Source organism: Bos indicus x Bos taurus, chromosome 22, assembly GCF_003369695.1.
Source record: "Bos indicus x Bos taurus breed Angus x Brahman F1 hybrid chromosome 22, Bos_hybrid_MaternalHap_v2.0, whole genome shotgun sequence".
Taxonomy (NCBI): Eukaryota; Metazoa; Chordata; class Mammalia; order Artiodactyla; family Bovidae; genus Bos; species Bos indicus x Bos taurus.
The window spans coordinates 53,990,776-54,010,139 of record NC_040097.1 but is presented as its reverse complement, the minus strand read 5'-3'; the positions used below and the strand labels follow the sequence as shown (position 1 = coordinate 54,010,139).

The following is a 19,364-nucleotide window of genomic DNA, read 5'->3' as shown; positions in this document are numbered from 1 at the left end:
GCAGAGCTGTCAAAACCACCCTCGAGAAAAACAACCCACAATGGGAAGTAGGGGTTTGTCAGCTTATATCAGGGTGCTTGACATCAAAGGCCTTGGGAGTTGCAATCAGTAATGTGCAGAGTGAACTTGAAAGTCAAGGCCCCTGTGGACTTCCTCTTGCAGGCGCTCTGCGCCGAGCAGCTGTGTCAGAGAGCGAGCTCCACGAGAAGCTTCTGCTTCTCACTGGAGATCTATGAGTCTGTTGTCGAAAACCTAAACTGACCTCAATGCCGCTGCCTCCAGTCTTTAATCAGGTTCCCTTGTGCGTCTGAAATGGAATTAGAGTTCAGAGAAACGAAACTGTATGCCCACACAAACACTTGGCTCATAAAAGCTGAAAAGCGGAAACAACCCAAATGTCCATCAGGTGAAAAATGGACGAGCGACAGGCAGTGAGGCGGACAATGGAATGTTACTCAGCCATTGAAACAGAGTGCATGCTACCGATACATGCTACAGCACGGAAGCTGGGTGTAATTCTGTTTGTGTGAAATGTCCAGATCTGCAGAGACAGCAGACCACTGGTGGCTCAGGGCTAAAGGTGGTGACGGTGGCAGGAAAGGGGGAAGGAGTTTCTTTAGGTGATGAAAATATCCTAGAACGATGGTGACAGTTGTACAGGTCTGTGAATACATTGAAATGCAGTGCATTGTACACTTTAAATGGATAGGCTTTACAGTTGGTAAATTACATCTCAATAGGGACTTCACTGGTGGTCCAGTGGCTAAGATTCTGTACTCCCAGTGCAGGGGTCTAGATTTGATTCCTGGTCAGCAAAGTAGATCCTACATGCCACAGCTAAGAGCTCTTATTGGGACAGCTGAAGATCCAGTATGCTGCAACTAAGACCCAGTACGACCAAATAAATAAATATTAAAAAATAAATCTCAGTAAAGCTATTATTAAATACCATTGACACTTCCCTGGTGGCTCCGTGGTAAAGAATCCACCTGCCAAGGCAGGAAGCACGGGTTTGATCCTGCGTCTGGGAAGATCCCGCATGCTGAGGACAACTGGGCCTGTGAGCCACAACTGTTGAGCCAGTGCTCTGGAGCCCAGGAGCCACAACTATTGAAGCCCGCGCGCCCTGGAGCCTGTGCTCCGCAACAAGAGAAGCCAGCGCAGTGAGAAGCCGTCACTGCAGCTCGAGAGTAGCCCCCGCTCCCCACAGCTGGAGAAACGCCTGTGCAGCAGCAAAGACCCAACACAGCCAAAAATAAATAAATAAATAAAGTTATATTTTAAAGGCACTGGATTTACTTAGAGTGCCTTGAAATGTACCTGAAATGGCATCTGTTTTGGTTTTTGTCTGGACTGGGGGTGTGGTGCAGCCCCGGGGTTGGGGTGTGTTAGGTGAGACGAGGAAGGAAGGAGATGTGGCTTCCTTCCCTCTCTGAAACTCCATTGCAAATCTTGCTTCTCTCCCTCCCAGATCACTAGGAAACAGCAGTGACTTTATTTGACCCCGTGGTCTTATTTTACTTCCCACCCTTCATTCAAGGTTAGGACAGTGGTTCCTTTAGCAGCTAATGACTTCTTTTTTCCTCTCTCTACCCCCACCCCAAAACTTGTTATTAAAGTATGCTTGTACTTGTTGGGTGACAGTCGGTGACTTTCCTTTTCTGGAGTTGTCCTGTGTTGGCAATTGTTTTGGTCTTCAGAAATCAGTGCTGGTATGAAAAAGACTGCCCCTTTTATTTATATGACCCAAGAAGGAGAAAGAGTTTAAAAACAACACCTGTAGGACTTCACTGGTGATCCAGTGGCTAAGACTCCCAATGCAGGGGGCTGGGGTTCAATCCCTGGTCAGGGAACTAAGATCCCACATGTCACAAGACCTGGTGCAGCCAAATAAGTAAATATTTAAAAAAGAGAGAGAGAGAAAAGAACCCAAGGGAATTCCTTGGCAATCCAGTGGTTAAGACTCCCAAGTTTCCACTTGAGAGGACACAGGTTCCATCCCTGGTTGGGGAACCAAGATCCCGCAAGCCAAGTGGTTTTGTGACCAAAAAATAAAAAAATAAAACAACACCCAGGTCAAAGGTGTATTTTCCTGCTGGTAAAAAAGCTGTATGAGCATGCTTCCCTGGGAAACATGGTGCTATTTAAATGGCATCAGGGACCTAAGTGAGACTCGGGTCATGCACCAGCTTGTTCACTTGGCAATCTGCTGAAAATAGAAAATTGTATGGGGAGAATGGGGTGCTTCTCCAGTGGCTCAGCTGCAAAGAATCCACTTGCAATGCAGGAGACATGGGTTCACTCCCTGGGTTGGGAAGATCCCCCCGAGGAAGACTTGGCAACCCACTCCAGTATTCTTGCCTGGAGAATCCCATGGACAGAGGAGCCTGGTGGGCTACAGTCCATGAGGTCGGAAAGAATCGGACATGACTGAAGCGACGTAGCACAGCACTTGGGGAGAGACGGAGAAACACAGCTGGTGAAAGTGTGTCTGTGTGTGTGTATGTGTGCTCAAGTGTGTGTGTGTGGACTGACTCCACAGACCTCCCTCCTGGGAAGCAGAGGGAGAAACACGTCCTGCCCTGACATCTTCAGAGGAGCATCCTGGTGAAGAACTCCCAGGTAGGGGAGCCCGACCTTAGTATCCAGAACTACTTTTGAAGAGCAGGGAAATATGGTGGCTGTAATTTGCTAGATCAGGAGGCAAACCACGGTCAGGGGGCCAAGTCTGTCCTGGTGCCAGTTTTCAGAAATGTTTGTTCAGACGGCCACACCCCTTTGTTTAGCTATAGGCTGCCCCCAGGTCTCAGCCACAGAGCCGAGTTACTGCAACTGTCCGTCCTGCAAAAGCCTGAGATACTTACTGTCTGGCCCTTCACAGAAAAACTTTGCTGACTTCAGTGCTCAGTGATGGAGTTCCCTCCCATGGGAGTCCTGGGAAGAGGCCTGTGTCCGTGGTACTTGGAAATCGAGTCCTTAGAAATCCCTTAGCCCATAATACGAACTCTGGGAATGCTGGCTGTTTCTTTTTATTTTCTCCTGGAAAATGATGCAGGCCCCGCCCAAGGCCGATTGGTTCTTTTAGTTGCCGACACGTTTGGTGAATGCAGCAGCGGGCTTCCTTGGTGGCTCAGGTGGTAAAGAATCCACCTGCAATGCAGGAGACCCGGGTTTGTTCCCTGAGTGGGAAAGATGCCCTGGAGAAGGGAATGGCAAATCTTGCCTGGAAATTCTGCTGGACAGAGGAGCCTGGATGGCTGCAGTCCATGGGGTCACAAAGAGTCAGACACAACCGAGCGAGTAAGCACGCTCGCACACACAATGGTGAGTGGCTTTGAAACAGGCCAGGTGGATTTGGGGCATTTCTGGTGAACCTGGGCTTGTACACCAGCCCCGTGTGTCTGCAACTGAGTTGTCTGAGCTTTATTTCTCCATCAGGACCGACCTTCCTTTTCTGTCTGTTGGCAGTGATCAGACTTCTCGTTTTACTGGTGGTTCGCAGCACCACCTCTTGCGTCATTTTCTTAGGAATAGTCAAGTGTGGTGTCTGGGACCTGGGCTCAAAGCTATTTGCTTATAACATGGAAACATTTCTCAAGTCTAGGAGCCGTATCTCCTGGGTTCAGAAACCTGCTTCCATCCACATGTGCCCTCGAGTTATCCCCTGTGAAAAATACTCTCTGAGCCTCTCCTTTCCAAGAGAACATGAACTTGTTATAAAGATTATAAATGCCTGTTTGCTAAAATGTTCTGTCTCCAGTGGGCAGGCTGCCAATTTAGTGTAATCATCTCAGGCTTGTTGACCTGTTTGTCCTCTTCTTACATGAAGCTTTTCTAGGCCTCTCTGCAAGAGTAAAGGTTGGATCTCTTTTCCTTATTTAGGGAATTATCATTGTTAAGCTCGTCTAAGGGAAAAGGAGGTTGGGGTCTCTCACATCATCATGCCCAGGCAGGAACTTGGTGAACTGTTTACAGTCAGCTCGACTGGCAGCAGCATCTCACTCCAGTTTTAATGGGAGCTGTTTCGCTGATCCTGTCCATGACGCCAGTTGTCTCGCTGTTCACACTGTCCGCATCGTTTGCTGAACGCAGGGTAGGCAAGGGCAAGTAAGAGGTGAGAAGGAGCTGTAGTAACTGCGAACACGTTTATTCTCTCCTGGCTGGTACTGTAGCCATAACACAGCCTCTCTGCTGGCTGACGCAGCGGCCCCAGCAGCAGTCATTCAGAACCATAATGTAGCCACAACATAGCCTCCGATGACGTAACCATTGTATCGCTCCAGTGTAGCCCCAGTGCAACAGCAGCCAGGGCTTTCGTGGTGAAGCTCACACGGGCGTACCACACAGAGTAGTCCGTGACCAAGCCGGTACCTAATGATGCACGTGCACGGCACCATACGTGATCTCAGTGTTAATAGTCCTTATTTATACTGCATGGGGTGCGAGAGTCTGAACACACCATCTTGGCTAAGTTGCTCTCTCCCCACAGGAGCACTGGTTTGTGACCATCCCCGGGGGAGCATCACCTATTTAAATAGTGAAATAGACCTAGGGGTTCCTCGTGTAACTCAGCTACAAGGAAAAGTTCCAGAAATAGAGATGCATTGTTATTGACTGCCTTCAAAAACACCTCCATGGTCGCCTCTTCTTTAGGGAAAGAAGATAATGAGTTTCTTGGATAACAAGTTTCTCCCGGGGGAGGGGAGGGGACTTGTCTTTCAACATTCAGTGGAAGGAAGATGTGACAGGACCTGTCCAAATTAACCAGTGTTGTTTCCATGAATCTGGGCTTTTCAAGTTTTTCAACCAAAAATTTTCCCAACCTCTGAGAGCAAACTCGAGGATCTGAGGGTGAGGCCTGAAGCTACCCAGGTGGGTTTTTTTTTTTTTGACGGGGTTGATTTTTATATTTTATATTTAAAATTCCTGTGAGCTTTCCTCTCTGCAGTATTTCTGATTCTGATTCTCAATGAAAAGGTACTGTCTTAGTCTGCTCAGCTACTGTAACAAAATAGGCTAGGGGGCTTATAAACCACAGAAAAAATTTTGACTGTTTTATGTATTTATTTGACTGTGTTGGGTCTTAGTTATGGTATGCGGATCTTCGCTGCACCATGTGCGACCTTTTTTATTTTTTAAGTTGTGGCACAGGGACTCCCTAGTTCTGGCGCTTGGGCTAAGTAGTTGCCACACGTGGGCTCCAGAGCATGTGGGCTCAGTTGCTCCACAGCATGTGAAATCTTATCCGACCAGGGATCAAACCTCCACCCTCTTCATTACAAGTGAATTTTTAACCACTGGACCACCAGGGAGGTTGCGGCCACAGAAATGTCTCTCTCACAGTCCTGAAGGTGGGAGCTCCAAGGCCGAGGCACTGGCAGAGTAGGTGTCTGGTGAGAGCCTGTCTCCTACTTGGTAGATTGCTGGCTTCTCACTGTGTTTGTGCATAGCTGAAGGGGAGAGGGAGCTTCCTGGTGACTCTTTCATAAGGATCCAAACCCCATTCATGAGGACTCCATGCTCATGATTGAATCATCTGCCAAAGGCCCCACCTCCAGATAGCATCATATTGGGGGTTAGGTTTCAACATAAGAATTTGGTGGGGGGAGACACAGACATTCAGTCTGTTGAAGGTACTTAGTTATTTATCTGTGATAATACCTTTCCCCTAACTTACCCCCTGAATCTTTGGCTTAAAATGATGCTAAGATTATGTGGCTTCCTGATGGCTCAGCTGGTGAAGAATCCGCCTGCAACGTGGGAGACCTGAGTTCAATCCCTGGGTTGGGAAGATTCCCCCGTAGAAAGGACGGGCTACCCACTACAGTAGTCTGGCCTGGAGAATTCCATGGACTGTCAGACAGGACTGAGCGACTTTCACTTTCATACTTCGGCAGAGGGCCAAGTTCTCCCCATGATTAGGTGTGTGTACAGTGTTGCTGTTTATCAAAGGAAGCCCCCAGGGGCCAGTGGTTGACTTTAAAATGCCAGGCGGAGCATCTGAACCCACTGAGTGGGGGGCATCCCCCTCCCAGGAGCAGTGGTAGACGGCATCACCTAGGATGCAAACACTTAATGGTGCCCATGAAAGAACCCGGCTCAGGACGGCTGGCTTAGAACCTACTCTTAGGGCCGCAGGTCTGTTCCCAAGCAGCAGCAGAGGCAGCCAGGTGGTGTGGAGGCCAGCCCGGCAGGGCCCCCACTGCACTCCTCCCACCCGCCGGCTGTCTCGGCGACGTTACATTGAAACAGATCCTCCTGATAGCTCGCCCACGCTCAATGACATGCCTGGCTCTCCCCATGCAGCTGTTGCCAAAGGAAATGTTGAGAATGTGCCTACTCTGAAACACTGACGCCAGAAATATCTGTTTCCAAAAGTGCCTCTGGTCCTATGATGCCTGCCTGGTGAATAAAATCTGAACTCCTTAACCTGCTGGTTTGAGCTCTGCAGTGTGGCCCCAGTCATCCCGTGTGTCTCACTGCCAACCCTCTGGCCTTTGCCCACATCCTTAAAGCAAGTGGGTGCCAAGTCCCAGCCTTGCCCCTGCCTGGAGGGCAGCTGCTCCCATCCTGGCCTTCCTGAGGCTGTTAAGTCATCTCTGGGGACCCAGAGTCATTTATTGCTCCTCCCGAATGAATTGCCCGGCATTTCCTGTCGTGATTGCACTTCCTCGGCCCTTGCCTTGGGCTGTGCTACAGGCTTTTGTTTCTTTCATCTCCCTGGCCACACTGAACATTCTGCAAGGGAGAGCGCTGTGTCTTGGTCCTTGCACACACTCTTTGGCCTCGTGCAAGCCTGGCTCTTGGCTTATCCCGGTGTCCAGTAACCTTAGTGACCTTCATTCAGCTGTTGGAAGGAGGGAAAAAATGGAGTTTTACACAGATGTGCTATAAATAGGTGCAATCCAGGAAAACTCAAGTTTACATGGAGACTAAATTAAAAGGTAATTCTGCTCCCAGACAGGATTTTCAGCATCTTGTGAGTGGCACTTCTCTAAGGCTTATAAATTTTGATTTACAGCAACTTGATAATCTTTTAGGAAAAAAAATTGAGTGGTTTGAATTTGAAACTCTGAAATAAAACTGCCAAAATAATCCCATTGTATTTTTCTTAGCTGCAGAATATCAGATTTGGCACACAAGGAAGTTTTGGAGGGCAGCTGGAAGGGTCCATCCCAAACTATCAAATTATATAAGGTGTTCCATAGCCTCCAGCAGTCCTTAATGTAGGAGATATTTCAATTTTTAGATGACAGGTCAGAAATACTGAAGTATGAAATACACTGATAAGAGAAACTGCCTGGTCAATCTTCAGGAACATGGTGAATGGCCTCCTTTTCCATGTGAATTCTTTTCTGTTGCAGTAATAGGTAAACCTTCTACCAGTGAGTATTAAAGCTCAGGAGTATATACTTATATCTGTGTTATAGAGGTATGTGATCCTCACCATTAGGAAAGCAACACTTATTTGGTTTTTTTTTTTTTTTTGAAAAATCAACAAAATTCACAGATCCTTAGCTATATTAAGAAAAGAGAAAAAAAGACTGAGACAAAATCAGAAATGAAAGAGGAAACATTACAACTGATGCCAAAGAAATAAAAATGCTCTCAAGAGATTACTGCAAACAGTTATACATCAACAAATTGGGCAATCCAGAAGAAACAAATTTCTAGTAACATACTATCTTTTATGACTCAGTCATAAAGAAACTAAAAATTTGAGCAGACTTATAACTTAGAAAGAGACTAAATCAGTCATCAAAAACCTCCCACCAAAGAAAAACCCTGGACAAGATGGCTTCATTGGAGAATTTTAACAAACATTTAAAGGAGACTTAATACCAGTCCTTCTTAAATTCTTCCCAGAAATTGAAGAGGAGGGAACATGTCCAGGTGTATTCTGTGGAGGCAAGCATTACCCTGATCCCAAAAGGAGACAAGGATACTACAAGGAAATTGTAGATCAATGTCCCTGTTGAACACAGATGCAAAAATCCTCAACAAAATACTAGCAAACACAGTTCAACAACATGTTATACTATATATCATGACCAGATGGAATTTATTACTGAATGCAAGGATGGTTCACCATATGAAAGTTAATTAGTATACATAACATACCACATTAACACAGTGAAGGACAAAGGCTACATGATCATGTGTCAGGGAATGTTTAACAGGAGGATTCCTACGTGCTGTTTCTCACAGGTCCTTTGTTTCTTTTTAAGCGGAACAGCAGGCTGCTCCCAGGAACTGGGGTCATTGTGTGAGACAGGCTTCAATGTCCTTTAGTAAACATTCTCTTTACGACAAAACTGCTTCGTCTCGATCCCCTTTCTTGAGATATGCATTGTCTCCTGACCTTGTGACCATCACCATCCCTTGTTCCCTTGGTAACGGTTACTGTATGTTTGGTTTTCTGATCTTTATCATTGATGAAAGAAACTTCTTGTACTACAGCCTATATATACTCACAGAAAAATCATTAAAGCACCTTTGCTCCATCTGAGCTTGGGTCCCCGTGTCTGTCTTTCTCTTTCTCTCTCTCTCTCTCCAGCTGATTCCCTGGAGCGCAGAGACCCGTCTTGCTCACTCTCCTTCCCGGCCTTCTAAGACTCTCTCGAGAAGGCACCCTGTGCCTTCACCCCTCCTTCAGAGGGCGCCCGGTGCCTTAGTGAGAGACGCAAGTCCTGTGTCAAGGACTTACTGGTTTTCTGCGTAAACCAGGGAGTATCAGCCTCTTCTCTCTTTCACTTTCTTATGTTCGCCTCCAGACCACCAGGTCTCGGTCTGTTAAAGGACCCCAACAATCATTTCAATTGATGAAGAAAAAACATTTGATGAAATTCATCACCCTTTCATGATAAAAATGCTCAGCAAACTGGGAACAAACTCCACGTAAGACTGTATATGAAAACCTGTAGTTAGCATTGTACTCAGGGGTGAAAACTGAAAGCTTTCCCTCTGAGATAAGGCAAGGATGTCCACTCTCCCTACTTCCATTCTACTGAGTACTTCAAGTCCTAACCAAACTAGTCAAAAAAAAGAAATAAAAGCCATCCAGATAGGAAATGAAGGAATAAAATTATCTTTCTTCACAGATGACATAATTTTGTATGTAGAAAACCCTAAATATTCCACCAAAAAAAAAAAAAAAAGCCACTGTTAGAGCAAATTAATGAACTAAACAAACTTTCAGGATACAAAATCTACACACAAAAATTCATTCTACTTTTATAAGCTAACATGGAACAGTCCAAAAAGGAAATTAAATAATCCCACTTACAATGGCATCAAAAAGAATAAAATACATTGGAATAAACTTAAGGAGGCAAAAGATTTGTATAGTGAAAATTACAAAACACTGCTGAAAGAAATTACAGAGGATACAAATAAGTGGAAAGACATCTGTGTTTGTGATTGGAAGGCTTTATATTGTTAACATGTTCATACTGCACAGAGCAGTCTACAGATTCAATATAATCCTATCAAAACCCCAAAGGAATTTGTTTTTCAAAAGCAGGAAAAATTCTAAGATTCATATAGCATTTCAAAAGATCCTAAACATCTAAAACATCTTGAGAAAGAAAAGTAAAGCTAGCGTCTTCCTGATTTCAAGACTTATTACAAAGCTGCACTCATCAAAACAGCATGGTATTGGCATAAAGACAGATGTCAAGCTGAGTACTGTCACTATTTAACAATCCCAAGGGGTTGTCTCTTATTGATTACCAGTCTCAGGAAGAACTCCAGACTCTTGTGCCGTTGTATCTGGGTATTAGAGTTACAAGGAAAACGCAAGTGATGGGACAAGGCCTTACCTATATGGTGAACAGACATCAGCTTCAGGAGTAGACATCAGTCACTCCTCATTCGCTGGTTCCCCTCATTAGCCAACACAGGGCAGTTGGCCTGTGAGCACCCCTCTTAAGCCACAGTAGAAAGACCTCAGCCCTTCCCCTGTGTAGTCTGAAATCCTGAAAGCTGAGGGAGTGCCTGAGGGCTGCCGTGTACATACTAACACAGAACAAACAAAGGAACGTTCATTGCACTTGAAACAGGAAAAGTTATTCCCACACAAAGTGATAAGCCCTGCTCAGGCTCTCTGGGTTCTTTATCTCTTGGGTAATGCAGTGTTCCAGGCCCAAGGCTCATTATTATACAGCTGAATGAGGGTCAGAAGACTGCACAGACAACACTGCATTTCCCAACAGAAGACAGCCCAGTGGGTCAGAATAGAGAGCCCAGAAATAAACCCTCGTGTCTGGTCCCAGGAGGCGCTAGTGGTGAAGAACCCGCCTGCCGGTGCGGGAGACTTAAGAGACGTGGGTTCCATCCCTGCTTCTGGAAGATCCCTTGGAGGAGGGCATGGCAACCCACTCCAGTAGTCTTGCCTGGAGAATCCCACGGACAGAGGAGCCTGGCGGGCTATAGTCCTCAGGGTCGCAAAGAGTCGGACACGACTGAAGCAGCTTAGCACACACATCTATGGTCACATGACCTTCAACACACGTGCCAAGGAAGAAGGACAAGTGCCAAGGGGAAGGACAGTCTTTTCAACAAGTGATATTGGGAAATTTGGAATATCCGCAGGCAGAAGAATGAAGTTGGATACCTTACCTTACATCATATACAAAAAGGAACTCAAAATGAATTAAAGACCTCAAGATAAGACCTGAATTATAGAACTCCTAAAAGGAAACATAGGGGGAAATCTTCATGACTTGGTATTCACCAGTGATTTCTTGGACATAACATCCAAAACAGAAGCCAAAGTAGGGAAAACAGGACTACATCAAATTTAAAAATTTCTGCACAGCAAAGGAAGCCATCTGCAGAGTGGAAAGGCAGCTGACAGAATGAGAGAACATATCTGCAAGTCAAATATCTGATACAGGATTAAGATCCAGAATATATAAAGAGCTCCTACAACTTAACAAGAGATTCAGTTTTCAAATGGGCAAAAAAACTTGGCTAGACATTTCTCCAAAAAAGATAGACAGATGGCCAACAACAAGCTCATGAAAAGCTGCTCAGTGTCACTGATCATTAAGGAAATGCAAATCAAAATCAAATGAGATATCACCTCGCACCCAGTAGGGTAGCGGCTATCAAAAAGACACAGTGACAAGCGCTGCCAAGAATGTGGAGAAATTGGAACCCTGTGCCCTGCTGGTGGTGGTTTCGTCACTAAGTCATGTCTGACTCTTTGCAACCCCATGGACTATAACCCACCAGGCCTCTCTGTCCATGGGATTCTCCAGGCAAGAATACTGGAGTGGGTTGCCATTTCCTTCTCCAGGGGATCTTCCTGACCCAGGGATTGAACCCAGGTCTCCTGCATTGCAGGCTGATTCTTTACTGACTGAGCTACGAGGGAAACCATGTGCCCTGCTGGTAGGAATGTAAAATACTACAGCTGCTATGGAAACAAGTGTATAAAGCTTCATCAAAAAATTGAAAATAGAATTAACATTCAGGTGCTAGTCTCTCCCTAGGTGCCTGTCTGCTCCCTGAGTAAGAACACACCTCTGCTGGGGACTTCCCTGGTGACTTCCACTGCAGGGGGCGTGGGTTTGATCCCTGGTTGGGGAACCAAGATCCCACGTGCCTCTCAACCCTCTTCACCTTCCCACAAAAGAACACACCTCTTTCTTACTCTCTGACAGCCTGGGGCAAGGACTCCAGGGCTTTTCTGTCTGAAAAGGAAGGACAGGAAGGGCCAGAGCTGATCTCCGGGGATACTCATGGGTCTGTCCAGCTGCTGCAGGGCTGCACCCTCAGCACCGGCCCTCCCAGCTTACTTTCTGGGAGAGCTGGAACAGTATGGCGCCTTCCTGTTGATGCCAGTCTTCCTGCCTGCAGTGTGTTTGTGCTCATCTCCTGACAGGTGTAGACTGAACTGGTATTTGGGGGTCAGGTGCACTAGCTGGCAGGTGGTGGGACTCCCGTGAGGTGTACATAATAACGTGGAGGTCGGACTCACCTTCAAACAGAGTTTGACATTCTTGATTGTTTCTGGGAGCCAGATGGTTGTCTTTCTGCATTTCCGCAGCTGTGACCTCACTGAGCGTGGCCTTCGGCCCGCTCTGAGCCTGGTCTTGCTGGGGCCAAGGGCATGTGATGAAGTTGCGTGTCCCCTGGTGTTTCCTGGACTGACCGTTAGGATGCATGTGTGCATGCGTGCTCACTCTGTTGCGTCTGACTCTGTGCGACCCCATGGACTGTGGCCCGCCAGGCTCCTCTGTTCATGGGATTTTCCTGGCAGGAATATTGGAGTGGGTTGCCATTTCCTTCTCCAGGGATTATGATGTATAACTCACCCCAGTTTCCTTCTGTTTGAAACAAAAAGGCCTGATAATCATAAAACATGAAATCAAGAATGGCCTTTCCAGCTTCCTAGAAGGAAAGGGATCTGCCACTCGAGGGATCCAAGCTCTCGGCCAAAGATGCACAGCCTTATTTTCTACACTCAGAGGCAGTCAGACACCCACAAAGCATGTGGACCGAGGGAAGGACAGACTGCAAAGAACAGCAGCCCGGACAGACAGCTGCAGAGCTCCCTGACCTGGAATGCAGTGGTCCGACTTCCTTGACATGAGAGTAATTTCTCACACCCGCCGCTGTGGGGCGAGCACCTGGCATCCTTGGCAGAGGGAAGCAGTTCATACCTCCGTGCTTGGCTTTTATTTCAGGGCTTTTAAGATTGACATTAAAGAGCGGCCGTGTGGCTCCTGATGTTGTACTGCTGACAGCGTGTGAACCGCTCTGTCTGATCTCCTCCCTTCCTGGTGCCCCAGGGAGGACAGAGGTGGAAATCCCTGCCCCTCGGTGGACACAGACTCACCTGGGGGGCACGTGCCTGCAGTGGGGGCCTGATGCAGTGGTGGCAGCGTACAGGAAGACTAGTTCATGTGAGATGGTTTTTTTTGACCTCAGGTGGAACTGTGCCCCTGTGGGCGGTCCTGGGAGGGTCCGTAGCGGAGAAAAACCCCAGACCCGGCTTTGTAACCGCGGTTTTCAACCTGACCTTGCCCAGGGGAGCGTGATCCTCTGCACCATGTGGCTGCGTGTGTCTGAATGAGATGAGTCACGCGAGTGGGAGTACCATGGACAGACAGCGATGCTGCTGAGAGGCAGGATGGTCATGGTCAGGGTGGGATTGGAGCTTCCCTCCACGGAGAAGACGGAGGTGCTGCTTGGTACTGATTCTCACCTCCCTGCCCCCCACAGTGCCTTTTTCCTCTTGCTTCCTACTGCTTCCTCCCTATAAGCCTTTCTTTTCCTTCTTCTTCTTCTTTTTTTAGAAATTAAAAAAGATTATTTTTGGCAGCACTGAGTCTTCACTGCTGCACAGCCTTTTCTCTAGTTACAGTGAGTGGAGGCTACCCTCTAGTTGCACTGCTGGGGCTTCTCATTGCTGTGGCTCCTCTTGCTGCGGAGTATGCATGGGCTTAGTTGCTCCGAGGCATGTGGGAATCTTCCCAGACCAGGGATTGAACCCATGTCTTTGCATTGGCAGGCAGATCCTTAGATACTGAGCCATCAGGGACATCTCCTATAAGCCTGTCATCTCTTTGCTGTTCCTTAAAAGGTATCCCTTTTCCTTCCCCCTTTGCCCGCACTTCACCCCAACAGAAGGAAATCAGCAGGGAATTTTGCTGAAAGAAGCCGGCAGGGCTGGGAGCCAGGCGGGCGTCCGACCTCAGAGGGCTCCCTCAGCCGTGGGGGTGTAGGTGGCCTTGGGGTGTCGCTGAATCCAGTCTCCTCACCCTGAGAGTGTGGCTGCCACTCGGTTCTGTTTTCTGGAAGGCTCTAAGCTCTCTGACCAGGACTGGCTGCTCCTTTGCTTATTGGTTACCCAGGACCATGAATGAAGTGTTATTCACGGATTCCTGGAGAATGTTGGAGCTGGTGTGTGTCCCTTGTGAGGAGATCTTTGATCAAGTCATTGTCACCCAAGATCCCTTGTAAGTCCCTGGCGCATGGGGCTCCTGAGGGAGTCAGAGGGAAGGGAGGAGGAAGGGCCTTCTCAAAGCCAAGCTGCTGGAGACTTGTGAGAACTCGAGGGTGGCCTGAGAGTACATTTCCAACAAGCTCAGGGTGGTGTGGGGCCGGCGGAGGGGGGCGCCTACGTGACCGCGTTGCAGTGGGGCCCACACCCTCTACCTCTGCAAGGCTCAGGGGCAGAGCCTGGCACACGATCGCCCGCCTGCCATCTGTTTTGTTGTTGCTGTGCTCGGTCTCTGTTGTAGTGTGCGAGGGCTTCCTGTGCTGTGGAGCGTGAGCTCTAAAGCACTCGGATTCTCTGGTTGAGATGCTCTGGCTTAGTTGCCCTGCAGAATGTGAGATCTTAGTTCCCAGACCAAAGATTGAACCTGAGTCCCTTTATTTTTTTAATTGGAGGATAATCGCTTTTCAATGTTGCATTAGTTTCTGCCGTACAAGGTGAATTAGCTCTAAGTATATGTGTACCCCCTCCCTCTTGAGCCCCCTTCCCAGCACCCCCCATCCCACCCCCTAGGTCCTCGCAGAGCGCCAAGCCCTGCTCCCTGTGTCACACGGCCGCGTCCCACCAGCCAGCTGTTTCACACGTGGTGGTGTGTAGGTTTCAGCGCTGCGCTCTCCATCCGTCCCACCCTCTCCTTCCCCGGCTGTGTCCACAAGTGTGTTCTCTGTGTCTGCATCTCTATTCCTGTGAAAGGTGGATTCCTAACCACTGGACCGCCAGGGAAGTCCCTGCCGCCTGCTTCTGTAGTTCTCATGGAACACAGTTACTCCCATCCTCCTGCGTGTGTCTGTGGCCCCTTTCATGCCCCAGGGGCAGAAGTGAGTCGTCGTGATGGAGATCATGTGGCCCAGAAAGCCCCAAAAGTTTACTCTGTAGCCTTTCCCAGAAAAAAAACATGCCAGCACCTGCTCTAGCATGTCCTTGATGCCTGAGCCCCGTGGTTCTAACTACAAGAACAGACCCCACTTTCTTCACTGGCTAAATAGTCTTGGACCCTTAACTGCCAAGATGCCAGCTCTGCTAAGCATCCTCTGGAGGAGAAAAATATGAGACTAGTAATGACTGCTGTTTACCTAGATCTTTGGAGATCACAAAACACCTTCAGACCTTGCAGCAACCTTGATAGTGCTATACCCATCTTACGGAGGCACAGACTGAGGCTTAGAGGGGACCGAAAGTTAGTGGTGAACCTAGGTCTTTGGTTCTCTCTGCCTCCCACCCTGCTTCTTGGATACAGCCCACGTTGGGTGCACTTGGTGTATTAGTCATCTGTTGCGTGCATGCTAAATCGCTTGCCATGTCCAACTCTTTGAAACCCCACGGACTGTAGCCTGCCAGGCTCCTCTGTCCATGGGATTCTTCAGGCAAGAATACTGAAGTGGGTAGCCATTCTCTTCTCCAGAGGCTCTTCCTGACCTAGGGATCGAACCCACATCTCTTACGTCTCCAGCTTTGGCAGGCAGGTTCTCTACCGCCAGCATCCCTGGGAAGCTCTTACTGTGTAACCGATTACCCCCAAGCGTCACAGCTTGAAACAGCAGTAAACACGTGTTACACTCTCAGTGTCTGTGGATCAGGAATTCAGGATCTGCTTAGCCGGGCAGTTCTGGCTCAGGTGTTTACCTGAGGGTCAGTCTGGTATCTTCGTGGGTTGCAGTCAGTTAAGGCTTGGCTGAGCCTGGACATCCACTTCCAAGGCAGTCGCTCACCTGGCTGGCAAGTTGGTGCAGGCTGCCGTGGGAGACCTTGTTCCTCTCTCTCTGGTTCTCCCCTCAAGACCGCTTGAGTGTGCTCACAACATGATCCTTTTCATGACTTGGTCTCCCGAATCACGCAGCATCATTTCTGCCAGACACTGTTCATCAGAAGCATTTGAGGGACACTTGTATCTAAGAGTGCATCAGAGAACTTGTAGATGTGTTTTTAATTTTTTTTTTTTTTTAACACCAGAAGCATTTTATATTGCTGCTGCTGCTTAGTCACTTAAGGCATGTGACCCTGTGGACTGTAGCCTGCTGGGCTCCTCTGTTCATGGGATTCTCCAGGCAAGAGCACTGGAGTGGGTGCCATGCCCTCCTCCAGGGGATCTTCCTGACCCAGGGATTGAACCTGGGTCTCCTGCATTGCTGGCAGATTCTTTACCTCTGAGCCACCAAGGAAGCCCTTTCTGTCTTGGGGTATAGCCAGTTAACAATGCTGTGTGGTTTCAGGTGGACAGTGAAAGGACTCAGCCATACCATATACATGGATCCGTTCTCTCCCAAACCCCGCTCCCGTTCAGGCAGGCGACCGCCCATGAAACACAGATATATTTTTAAACCAGCCCAGTGTGCAGATTCCCATTCCATTGCCTGCTGGCACTATTGGGCTTCTGTGGATTCCCTCTGTGATTGAAATTTTTAAGTATTTGCTTATTTATTTGACTGTCTAGTCTTAGTTGTGGCAGGTGGGGTCTTCATTGTATCATCCGGGATCTTTTGTTTCAGAGCATGGACTCTCTGGTTGTAGCACACGAGCTTAGCAGTTGCTCTGCAGCATGTGGGATCTTAGTTCCCTGACCGGGGCTCGAACCCGTGTCCCCTGCATTGCACAGTGGATTCTTAACCACCGGGCCAGCAGAGAAGGCCCCCTTAGTGATTTAACTGGCCGTACATGTCAGACTAAAGTTCTAAGGATAAGCAAGGTGAGGTCACAAAGTACTGGCATCACCGAGGCTCAAGCCTTGTTCTGCTCTGCAGTACCTGAAGGTCTCCTCTGGTGGTATTTGAGGAGGGGTCAAGGAGGGCCGGGGGAGACACCCACTGTCTTGGGGTGTGTGGAAGTGGGAAGATGACCAAGAAGAAAGTGGTTTAAAGCCCCACCACCCAAGCCGGGTCATTCAGATCTGCATCTCCTAGGTCCTGGCCGCCTACTCCCATTTGAAAACAGTTTTTCTAACCTGACCTTCCCCGCCTCCCAGATCAGAAAGCAGAGGCCCAAAGAGACACAGTTTCTTGTTGGCGAAAGCAGCAGGTATTTAAGCACACTTCGGTAAAACATCACAGGGGTGTACAGATTAAATTTGCCTTTCCAAGTCTTTGTATTGATTAATCCTTATCGTAGCTGCTGGCTACATTTCTTGTCAGATCTCTTTTCCAGGCTACGTCTGGGTCTGATGGATAAGTCCTAGACCAAGTTCATTCTTCTATGTCTCACCACCTCTGTGGAATGTGCTTCAAGTGGAAGAACTCCTCTAGACAGATGGTGAACTCTGATTTCTTCCCACTGAACAGGGACCGAAGCTCCTGAATCTTGCATAAGCAGGGTTTGGTCACCCCCTAGTGGATAAATGGAAAAGGTGGCCATGCTTGCTGAATAGAAATGCTGCTGATAATTGCTTTATAATATTGTAAAGCAGTTACCTTCCAATTAAAAGAAATCAAAAAAAGAAAAAATAGATTATTAAATTTAAGATACATACATTTGCCATATGGATGGAAAATTTCTTGAAATCTAATTTTAACTATCTACCATGTAAACTGGTATGTGATAAAACATAATTGTTGATGATTACTAATAGAAACTTGGGCTTCCTTGGTGGGTCAGCTGGTAAAGAATCTGCCTTCAGTGCAGGAGACCCAGTTTGATCCCTGGGTCGGGAAGATCACCTGGAGAAGGGAATGGCAACCCACTCCAGTATTCTGGCCTGAAGAATTCCATGGACAGAGAAGCCTGGCAACCTACAGTCCATGGGGTCGCAAAGAGTCGGACACGACTGACACAATAGAAACTCAAAAAAAGAGAAGCACTGCTGATCTGTGACGTGGGGGTGACTCTAAACAAAGCTCCACTGGTGTTGGGAGCCGTCATCTTGAGTGTGTGGTTCTTTGATGGTGCAGAGAAGAGGTACAGGCTTATTGTTCTGTCACCTCCTGTGGCCCAATATATTAGTAATCTGACTTATTTGCAACAATGCAGGAAACAAATAAAACAACAGTATGTGCACGTGTGTGTATTTCCTGATGCAGAGAGTAAGTACGATGGTCCACAGCGGTGGTCCCCACCCTTTTTGGCACCAGGGATCAGTTTGGGGCTGATCCAACCACATTACATTTATTGCATGCTCTATTTCTATTATTATTATATCAGCTCCACCTCAGATCATCAGGCATCAGATGTCAGAGGTTGGGGACCGTTGGTCAACAAGATTGGCTAAATTTTTTCTATAAAGGGCCAGGTGGTAGATACTTTAGGCTTTGCAGCCAAAAACCATGGACCCTGTCGTCATAGCATGAAAACAGCCTTAGATGGTGCTTAAATGAATGAGCATTGGCTACATTTGTGGACTGTACGTAACAGGCAGTGGGCTGAGGGTAGCCATGGACCACTGTTATCAACCCCTGTGCAGAAGAAGGAACTGGACTGTGTTCATCTCTCACACGAGGTAGTCAAGTCCCCAGGGGCCGGCACGCACGCCCTGCTTGCCACTGGACCCTTGAGTACCCAGCACTGCATCTGGCTTGCAGCAGAGATGCTCTGGTGTCAGCCTCTGTTGGGTCTCCACTGTGGCCTGCAGGTTTCCTCTAGTTGTGGTGAACAGGCCTCTCTCATCGTGGAGCAGGGGCTCTCGCTCACGCAGACTGAGTAGTTGTGCTGTGAGGGCTTAGTTGCTCCTTGGCATGTGGATCTTAGTTCCTGGACCAGGGATGGAACCTGCGTCCCCTACAGCACTGGACCACCAGGGAAGTCGCTGCCTGCTCAGTCTTCATCTGCTTCTGACCATCCAGATGTGGTTGGGACCTTGTGCTTAAAGGTCTTGTGTCAGCCAAGTTTCCTTGTGTAGAACTTGTCACAGTTCATAGTCAGATATCCATTGGTGGACCTTCTCCAGAGGCAGAAATGTCTGCTCCACTCACCATGACACCACCAGGGCACACTCAGTGAGCTTGTTGATTGCATGTTGTCACATGTGTGTGGAAGAGGACACCACTCAGCATGGTCATACTCTTTGGTTCTCTCTTGCAGGACGCCTAAGAATAAATCTACAGGAGCTGGTCTCCACTGGTACTTTATTGCAAGGAATCAATATGGTAAATGATTTCAAGCCCAATGAGGTATTTCAGAGGTGTGCTGAGCTCACCTGCTGGATCAGCGCAGCTCCGAGGGGCAAAGGCAGCTGGGAACAGCTGGTACATTGCTCCCAGGGTAGCCTAGTTCATCATCAGAAGTCACCTGTCTGTTTTGAAGACTGAAAGACAAATGGTAATCATGCTGGTTCCAGGCTAAGGTCAGAAAGAAATCAGCCAGCCGGTAGTGCCTAGAAAAAGCCCTGGCTCATAAAAGACGCTCAATACACATTTGAATAAACGAGACC

At 48.0% G+C, this 19,364-nt stretch overlaps 1 protein-coding gene across 1 annotated transcript in view; it reads left to right on the top strand.

The window, feature by feature from the left end:
- CMTM8 (CKLF like MARVEL transmembrane domain containing 8) overlaps positions 1–19,364 on the top strand; it is a 97,657-nt gene that overhangs the window by 62,485 nt on the left and 15,808 nt on the right. The gene's annotated exons all lie outside the window — the stretch shown is intronic.